The sequence below is a fragment of the Myodes glareolus genome, chromosome X, assembly GCF_982192425.1.
Source record: "Myodes glareolus chromosome X, mMyoGla1.1, whole genome shotgun sequence".
Classification (NCBI taxonomy): Eukaryota; Metazoa; Chordata; class Mammalia; order Rodentia; family Cricetidae; genus Myodes; species Myodes glareolus.
In genome coordinates this window covers 130,372,053-130,382,720 of record NC_142053.1, presented here as the reverse complement: position 1 = coordinate 130,382,720, position 10,668 = coordinate 130,372,053, and positions in this window count along the sequence as shown.

Here is a 10,668-nt window from a genome sequence, read left to right as displayed (position 1 = left end):
GTATTATTTACACACATAGACAGTGCACTACTCAGGGTTCTCTAGAGTAACATAATTTATAGAATTAATTCTATATATAAAGGGAATTTATTGGAAGGACTTACAGGCTAATCTAACAATGTCTGGCTCTGAACAGAAAGCCCAAGAATCCAGCAGTCACTCAGTCCACAAGACTGGATGTCTCAGCTGGTCTTCAGTATGTGCTGGAATCCCAAAGAAGTAGGCTTTGTCTGATGCCAGAGAAAGAATGGATGTGTGAGCAAGGGGAAGGCAAGCACGCAATGAGCAAAAGCTTTCTTCTTCTATGTCCTTATATAGACTTCTAGCACAATGTATGGCAAGGTGTGTCTTCCTGCTTCAAGATCTGGATCACAGGTTTGTGTCTTCCTATCTCAAAGGTCCAGACTATAATTGGATTCACTTCCTTCAAACCAAGCAAAAAAATGTACTCTCAGGGGTGTGTCCTCCATTTCTAGATTGTAGTTCATTCCAGATGTAATCAAATTGACAACCAGGAATAGCCATCACAGAAAATAAAATATGACTATTTTAGCCAAAGGTGTTAACTCCCTGTGATCTTTATCACACACATCAAAATGATGACACCAGGACAAAGGGAACAGGAGATGACAACACAAGCTGTGGGATAGTTTGTTGCTGAAGGGTCAAGTGCATATGCCAACTCTGTGATCTTAAAACTTCACAGTTTTGCCAGGCAGTGGTGGCGCATGCCTTTAATCCCAGCACTCGGGAGGCAGAGGCAGGAGGATCTCTGTGAGTTCGAGGCCAGCCTGGTCTACAAGAGCTAGTTCCGGGACAGGCTCCAAAGCTACAGAGAAACTCTGTCTTGAAAGAAAAACAAAAATAAAAACACAACGTTCACAATTTTATCCTCACATGCCTATAATGGAAAGTCTCCTTTTAACCCTCTCTTAATCAGGAAAGAGATCAGAAAAATATTTGATGACAGCCTTTCAAGAGGGAGAGAATAGATCTCACATTGTCTTGTGTTTAGATCACATAGCCTTCTTCTAAGATTTTGATTAGCTGTGATTCAGGCCTTTACCTATGAGGGAACATACACAGGTATGGTGATACAATGAAAGAACCATTCCCCTCTGCATAGAAATCCAAGGTGTCAGGCCAGGGGCATTGCTCAGTTGGTAAAGTGTTTGCATTAGAAGCATGATTATCTGAGCTTAATCCCCAGAACCCATGCCCGATGTTGTGGCACATACTTTATTCACAGTGCTAGGAACATGAGGACAGGATAATCCCTGGAGCTCACTGGCCAGCCAGTGTAGCCTCATTGATGAGCTCCAAGCCAGTAGTAGAGGTCCTCTGTCAAAAGAGGCTGATGGCATTCCTGAGAATGACAGCTGAGGTGTTAGTACTCCAACTTCCACAGGTACATTGACACATGTACAAATGTACCTGCATCAACAGGTACGAACTACTTACATAATTTTCCATTTATAATGGGATGTGTTTCCTTTCCTTTTTTATTTGCCCAGTCATCCTCAATATGTTTTGCTGCCTCCTTTCTCTTTCAACATTTCACTCTGTATAAATTTCAAATTTAGCACACATAGTTCTTGGTTGTGTATCACATTTGTTTCTTTGTTGTGCATTTCTGTCAGCAACTTTTTCCTCACTAGATTGTGAGATCCATCCAATGGAAAGTCTTCATTTCATTGGCCTTTTTTCAAATAGAGTTGCCATTATACTGAAGGAAATATAGTAGACTTATCTGTCAAATTAAAATTAATATTTGCATTGACACTGACATGAAAAGTCATTCTTCAAGCCGAGTTACTATACGTTTATTTTTCTCTGTGTCATGTGACATTAGTGTATCAAGTGTTATGAAGTCTGTTATGCAACTGTGAAATATCTGAAAACTAGAAATTGAACTCATTTTTCTTTGTCTAGTCTCTCAGTAACTTTGCCAGTTCTCAGTGTACACTAAAATGTCAAGCAGCATTTCTGCCAGTTTAGTAATATATGACATCCTTATGGCTTTTGCTTCATCTATATATGACCTACACTTAATAGTTTTAAAATTAAATCAATGTAGCTCTAAAATCAAATTGCTTGGAATTTGAATAATATTATTATTAAATAAACATAAAATTAAAATGTTAATATTTCTGTAGCTATCCCCAGGCCCAGAACCCTTTAATAGAAAATATCCCCAACACTAGGACATTTCAAGGACTCACACACCAGTTCGAGGAGTGGTCATTACTACTCTTAGGATCTCCTTCAGCGATAAAATGCTCCTGATCTAGGGTCATCCAGTATCCAGATAGAACTTATTCCTGAACAGCCAAGTACTTTGCATTTCTGCTCCCTCAGTCAGGCTGGTGAAAGAAATGATAGGAGAGAAATGAACTAATTTTGGTTTGATTTGATTACATTGGACTCCTTGACAGCAAAGACCTTCAGTTTCTTTGATGTGAGGGTTGAGAAGGAATCAGCTGCATTGAAAGAATTTTATGAAAATAACCCTGAAGAGAACCTGCTGAATTCAAACTTCCTCTCTGCAGGCAAACTTCTCAACTCTGCACTCACACATACAGCGGTCATAACAAAAGAATATATATCAAAAGAGAGGTGCAGGGTTTCATTCAAGGTTCCAAGACAAAATGGTCCCAAGAAGCTATTTTAGATATATAAACAAGGGTGGGAATGGAAGACTTAGGAGAGGGAAGAAAGGTTAGACTGAGAGATTCATATGATGAAGGCTGAAGACTGTTTATTTATTTAGCTATTTAAAATATCAAGACACATACAAATTCAGGTAATGGACAATAAACTTGTCCTTACCATGGTGATGATAATCTCCAAACACACACACACACACACACACACACACATACACACACATTTAGTTTTTCTAGACAGGGTTTCTCTGTGTAATAGTTCTAGCTATCCTGGAACTCACTCTGTAGACAGGGACCTTGAACTCACAGAGATCTGACTGCCTCCTGTTTCCTGAGTGCTGGGATTAAAGGCATGTGCCACAACTACCCAGCCTGCCCTATATGATATTTTATTACTGAAGGATGAAAGATTCTGAGAAACAAGAAATAACACATAGCTAGAAAGGAAATGTACCCAATTTTTTTAAATGAAGGATTTCATACATGTTTTCTCAGTCCTCAGAGAAAACTGTAAAGAAAAGAGTGTTGTCCTCATTTTATGAATGAAAACATTAAGACCTATACACAGGGTGGTTTTGTCCCAATCAAATCCACAGCTTTTTTTTTGTTACAGAGTAACAATACATGCGCACCACCATTTGCTGTTTTCACTACCATTTTAAATTAATATGGATTTCTAATGTTTTTATTCATTTCCTAACATTTTCTAGCCTATTCTTCCCTGACTCCTTAGATCTCTACATACACACTAATGAATCTCTAAAATATAATATACATATGCGTTAACTTACTCTATATTGGGACTTAGGATGCCTCTGGACTTTGAGTCTCTATGTAAAGAACTTCAACTTAGTAGGTAAACTATACAAAAAAAAACAATTTAGGAGTACACTTTTATAACAGACTTGAGTCTCAGCTAGTCACAGCAGATGAGCCTCAGTCAGTGAGGAAGCCCACTGATCATACCATGTTCAAAAAGGCAAATGCAGAGAAATAACCATTTGATCTGTAGCTCCTGTCCAGTTTTCATTCATGGTGGCTGCGAACATGGTAGAGCATTGTTCCTTGATCTTCTGACTCTGAGGGATGTCTCATTAGCAAACCACTGTATTTGCGTTTTAAATTTGTCTCAATATTTTAGGGAAATATCACTCATGATGCTCTTATGCCTTGTAGTAATGAACAGAGAGAAGGAACTTTGCTTAGAACGCGGCAGCTGCAGCTAGAAATACAAATGGTGAGCCGTTAGACAGCTAGAGTATTTTGCCAGATAAGCTTTATCATCTAGTTGTGTAAATGGATTCTACTTTATTCCAGCCCAACAGCTCTCTATCACACTGGAACCCTGATCCAATCCAAGTAACCCTTCCCATAGCCTTAAAAGCACAGGCATTCACTCCCATACTCAATATTTTATCAATTCACCTTTCCTTTATCTTTGAGTTTTTCATACTAATTATTAACATATACATTATATATTCTATGCTTTTGTTCATTTATTTTCTTCACAGAATGAAAGGCTGTTAAGTTCAATAGAGAAGAGGCTGTGCATTTCTGTTAATTATGATATTCTCATAATCTAGATCATAGAATTATTGATTGTTAAGAAATACCTGGGTTGCATGAAGAGTTGTGGACATATAATCCAGACAACACATTTGTTCTGTCTAAACTCAAGAGAAGATGAACAATGATCAAAATAAGCTCTGCTGCAAAGCCCAGAATCGAAAAGAATCAGTAGGATCAAGTTTCTGGCAAAAGTTATGCCACAAAGATATGTTAAGAAAGGATTCCTTTCTAGGCACTAAGATAAAATGGTCTCTAAAATTTAACATTATCAAGAGGAGGAACAGAGGACTTAGGGATGAAAAGGAAACAGAGGTAGACCATTATTCAGACACTAAAATAGATATAGATATGTAACACTGAACATGTGAGATTATGAACATTTTCCAGAAACTCTCAGGCCCTCGGGTTTGAGTTCCATGATCTGTATCCTGCAATGGACAAGTGCAGTGCAACTGTGACAGCTGGTGAGAGGTGCCATTCTGCCTTCCCCACCGGCATAGTGGCAACAGAGCCCAGGGTAGAGCTGAAGTTCTACCCACATATGGTAAAGAATAAGGCAGAATAAGATGATTTGAGACACTCCATTTCTACTACCTCCCAAATTATGATGTCAGCAAGACCCAATGTAAAGCAGAAATTCTTCCTCCTCCTGACAACTATTAGAAAGAGATATTCCTAGTGTACATGCATGCCACTCCCTTTACCCCCATCAGTATTGACCATTAATAGTGTATTTTTTTTACCTATACACAGTGGCAGTCCAGAAGAGTAAGAAAACGGGAGACATATGTATGAATGTCTGCAGGGCTGAGCAGAAAACAACATAAACCCAGCAACAAGGGTAAAGAATATGGTTATGCAAAACAATGCTAGTTTATGCTCTGTTCTTTTCCCATCTTGTATTATAAGAAGTTTCAAAAGAGTATGAAGTTGAAAAAGAGTCTAAATAAATAATGAATTGAGAAAGTACAAGTATCTCAAAAGTCACAGACATGTGCAATGCACATTGAAAGAATTAGCAGTATAAAAACAACAGGACAAGCCACTGACTCCTCACCATTGAAAGGTTCCAGAAAACTAAAGTGTTGTGAGCATGCTATGCCAGAAACATAGACTAACATGTTTGTGTTTTTCCATGATGTTAAGATTTAATGACAACAAATTAAAACAATGTGTCATATAATCTGCCTATCTTAGTAGTGTGACCAAGATGAAATGCAGGTTCTTTATTCCAATTTTAATTACTAATGCCCTCATATTCCAATTTAATTATCCTCATATTATATATTACACAGAAATATACATATATTTTATATATAAACATTATATATGTATGTGTATATATTCATAATACGGATTAAAGAATGTATACACGTTAAAGAGGCTGCAGCAGAATTCAAGAGGTTTCAGAAGTTGGCTGAAGAAGTGTCTGTATTGATAAGATAATGAACCAGACTGGGAGGTGCTGGGAGGAGCCGCTGAAATCCAGTCTCAAAGAAAAACTGCAGAGTTCAGCTTCTAGGTAAGAGGTCAAACCTGGTCTGAAGCAAGATACTGATCAAGAGAATGAAATGGTAGGGCAGGTTCAAACAGGTGAACTGGTAGGCAGGCAGGTAGTCCAGTAGGCAGTGTCATCAGCAAGGGACAATGCCAAGAAGAAGGTCCAGGAAAAGTCAGGAAGTCCTCAGTCCTTGGTATAAACACCAGTTATCAGATGATAGGTTGGTATGTATTCATGTCATTGCAGCATTGGATATCCATCACTTTAGGAGGTCCACATGAAGAAATTACATATCAGTGCCTTTTAAGTTCTTGGTCCCAAGTTCCTTGATATAACAACCATGCACCCCATGGCCGTGATTCTGCACAACATGCTTTTAGGATGGCTCCTTTTCTACTCCCAGGCACATGTCACTTTTTAGTTTGTTTTGTATGGATGGTTGCCTGACCAGTGGTAGAGTTTCTGGTTTCACCCAGTAGATTCAGTCATCCTTCTGTAACAAAATATGTTGTGTCAAAAGATACATGTAAAATAGAGTCCCCTAAGGCAGGGCACAGCCTGACAAACCACTATGGAGTAACTTAGAGTAGGGCATAGCCTGATACCAACAACAAAGACACTGAAATACCTCACTATACACAGCATTCATATACATAAATCTACTGTGTTAAAAATTTAGGGGCTCTGGCTATAGCTTAGTGGTGAAACCCTTGCTAAGCATGCACAAGGCCTTACAGAAAATTACTTCAAATATAAAGAAATGCTAACTATTCCAATCTTATAATTACATACATGCGTGGATTAAATTATCATACCGAGTCCTACCCTACAAATATGCACAATCAAAACAATAAAACCCCCAAAATGATAAAGTGGAAGAACCAGTCTTACCAAATGGTATTACTTTGCTTGGCATGCCATAAATCAATCACACATTGGATGTCTTAAGTAACAGATGCTTATATTCTCACATTCTGGAGGATATAAGTCAAAGATGAAGCTTCCTTCAGTCAGGCTCTGGAGAGGCCTGTCTTCCTATCTGAAGGACAGTCACTTTCATGCTGTGACCTCTCATGCCACTGCATAGGAATAGAAAATAGACAGTGATCGCTTATTGTCTTCTCATTAAGACTCTGATCCTCCTATATTAAGGCCCAACTTTAGATCTCAATTTAACATTTATTACTTTACTGATTCTCTCCAAATAATATTATACTGAGTCAACATTTCAACATATCAGCTTCAGTATATAACACATCATTTCTTGAAATACAAATGTTACAGATCAATAGAAAGAGCCATCAGAAATGATTTTAAAGTGACCACATTATATGCTATTTATGAGAAACACATTTGATATATAATGAATAAGGTAGAGAGAAAATAATAGCTTAAAAACACACACCATTAATGTATTAACCAATAGAAATCGAGTGGCTGGGTTAACACATGGTAAAAAAAACTCATTGTAAAAATTACTAGTGGTAAAGAAGTAACATCCCATTAATGAGATATAACATATTAATGAGATATGCATGTATGAACAAAGGATAAAACTTCAAAATACAAGAAGAAAATACATTGAAATAACTGAAAGGAGTAACAATTCATAAACATAGTTGGAAAACTTCATTATCATTCTCAACAACTAGAAAAAAACAACAGTGTTATAGAACAAGTTAACACTATAGACTAATGGCATGTAATTGAAATTTGTAGGATACTTTATCCAGAATATAAGAATGCACATCACTTTTTAAGAGTTCTTAGAATATTGACCAAGATAAATTATATTGTGGGTCATAAAATTTCTACACTATAGAAGAATTATAATCCTATTGTGTTTCCCTCCACAACACCTTACTACAGTATCAATAGAGCTTCAGCAGAAAAGCACTGCATAGGGCCAACAAGATGGCTTGACAGATAAAGGCCTGCTGCCAAGTCTGATAGCCTGAAGTTTATCCCTGGGACTCACAACCAATTCCCACAGGTTGTAAATTGTTCTCAGACCTCCACTCCCATGCCGTGGTATGTGAACGCATGTAAACACACATGCATGTGTGCATACTCACTCGCACACACACGTGAATGCACTTACATTGTGAATAAATTTAAATGTAATAAAGTATTGAAGCTTTGAATTATAACTGAGAGGACTGACTACAAGAAACATTTTTGGGGTTTAGTGTTGATCATTTATTTTTTTAAAAAAATATGTTTATTTATTTAATTTACATCCTGCCCACAGTTTCTCCTCCTCTCCTTCCATTCCCTCCCTACCTCCCCCCATCCCTATCCACTACTCCTCTGTTTGTGTTCAGAAAGGGGCAGGCTTCCTATGAGTATCAAAAAGCATGCCATATCAAGTTGAGATCGCACTAAGTTTCCCCCACCTAAGGCTGGGCAAGGCAAACCAGTATGAAGTATAGGTTCCCAAGAGCCAGTCAAAGTGTTAGGGACAGCCCCTGCTCCCACTGTTAGGAGTTCAGAAAAATTTTATTTTAAACATTATCATGATAAACTAAAGAGGAAGGAACAAGCAATTATATCAGGGGAAGCCTTTCCACCACTGCCTAGAAAAAAATACTGAATCTAATAAAGTCTTAGCTAACAACACATAAAATTCACACTAAAAGACTATCACAGCTATGACTATGCAATATACTATACCTGCCTTACAGACAGATGTACAGACACATACATACAAATAAACACATGTGCACACACAAAACACACTAAAAGGCAAGAAAACCTACAATCTGAACAGATAATGTAGCATTAAAACCACTCTCCAATATGACATGAATAATTGAATTGCATGGAGAATTTAAAATAACTAGAATCTTGATTCCTGAGATCAGGGATTTTCTTTTTTTAATTGATTTTTATTGAGCTCTACATTTTTTTCTGCTCCCCTCCCTTCCTCTCCCCTCCCCTCCAACCCTCTCCTATGGTCCCCATGCTCCCAATTTACTCAGGAGATCTTGTCTTTTTCTACTTCCCATGTAGATTATATCTATGTAAGTCTTACTTACTGTCCTTATTGTTGTCTAAGTTCTCTGGGATTGTGTTTTGTAGGCTGGTTTTCTTTGCTTTATATTTAAAACCCACCTATGGGTGAGTAATAATTGTCTTTCGGTGTCTGGGTTACCTCACTCAAAATGTTTTCTAGCTCCATCTATTTGCCTGCAAAATTCAAAATGTTGTTATTTTTTTCTGCTGTGTAGTACTTCATTGTGTAAATGTACCATATTTTCCTTATCCATTCTTCGGTTGAGGGGCATTTAGGTTGTTTCCAGGTTCTGGCTATGACAAACAGTTCTGCTCTGAATGTAGCTGAGCACATGTCATTGTGGCATGATTGAGCATCCTTTGGATATATACCCAAAAGTGGTATTACTGGGTCTTGAGGAAGGTTGTTTCCTAATTTTCTGAGAAATCGCCACACTGACATCCAAAGAGGTTGTACCAGCTTGTATTCCCACCAGCAATGCAGGAGTGTTCCTTTTTCCCCACAACCTCTCCAGCATAAGTCGTCATCAGTGTTTTTGATCTTGGCCATTCTTACAGGTATAAGATGGAATCTCAGAGTTGTTTTGAATTGCATTTCTCTGATGATTTTGAACATTTCCTTAAGTGTCTTTCATCCATTTGAGATTCCTTTGTTGAGAGTTCTCTGTTTAGGTCTGGACTCCATTTTTTATTGGCTTATGTGTTGTTTTGATTACCAATTTCTTGAGTTCTTTGCATATTTTGGAGATCAGACCTCTGTCTGATGTAGGGCTAGTGAAGATCTTTTTCCATTCTGTAGGTTGTTGTTTTAGATTTTCTTAGTACAACATAAGAATGGGATTGTGATCTTGTTCTTTTTTGTTTTTTATTTATTTCACATAACATGATGTCCAATCCTATCCAAGTTACCAGAAATAACAAGCTTTCATATATTGTGCATTTTTTTCCCGTTAGACTTGTTTATTCAAGTATCCTAAAACACTCTTTCCACTTCCTCCCCTCCTCCCAATACGCTCCTGCTCCTCCCATTTCCCCCACTCCCTCTCCTCATCCCTCACCATTCCCAAGAGCAGTCAGGGTTTCCTGCCCTGTGGGAAATCAAAGTTCCTTCCCCCTCCCTCCAGTTCCAGGAAGGTGAGCATCCAAACAGGCCAGGATCCCAAAAAGCCAGTCCATGCAGACGAAACAAGACCCAGTACCATTGTCAATGGCTTCTCAGTCTTCATTTGGACCTTGGGGGCTCAGTCAGCCCCCACGTCAACCACATTCAGAGAGTCCGGTTTGATCTCATGCTCGTTCAGTCCCAGTCCAGCTGGCCTTGGTGAGCTCTCATTCGATCAGTCCCCTTGTATCAGTGGGTGAACGCACCTTTCGCGGTCCTGACTTCCAGTGCTCCAATGTGGGTCTCCGTCTCTATCTCCATCCATCGTCAGATGAAGGCCCCCTCTGATTTTGCTTTCCTTGCTCACGATCTCCCTCCCTCTGCTTCTCATTTGGGCCTAGGGAGTTAAGTCCAGTGTTCCAATATGTGTCTCTGTTTCTATCTCCATCCATCTCCATATGAAGGTTCTGTGGTGATATGCAAAATATTAATCAGTATGGTTATGGGCCAATGCCAGATCAGGCACCCTCTCCTCTGCTGCCCAGAGTACAATCTGGGGACCTCTCCTTGGGCCTGGGAACCTCTCCAGAATCAAGTCTCTTGCATACCCTAAAATGGCTCCCTTAGTTGAGATATAAACTTCCCTGCTCCCATAACCATCCTTCCTCCCTCCCCCCTCCCATTCCCCCAAGCCATCCCTGATCCTCCCCCACTCCCCTCTCCCTAACCATCTCCCCTTACTTCCACCCCCCCCCCCCCGTGCACCCAAGTTTGCCTGGCAATCTTGCCTACTTCTAATATCCAGGAGGATAACT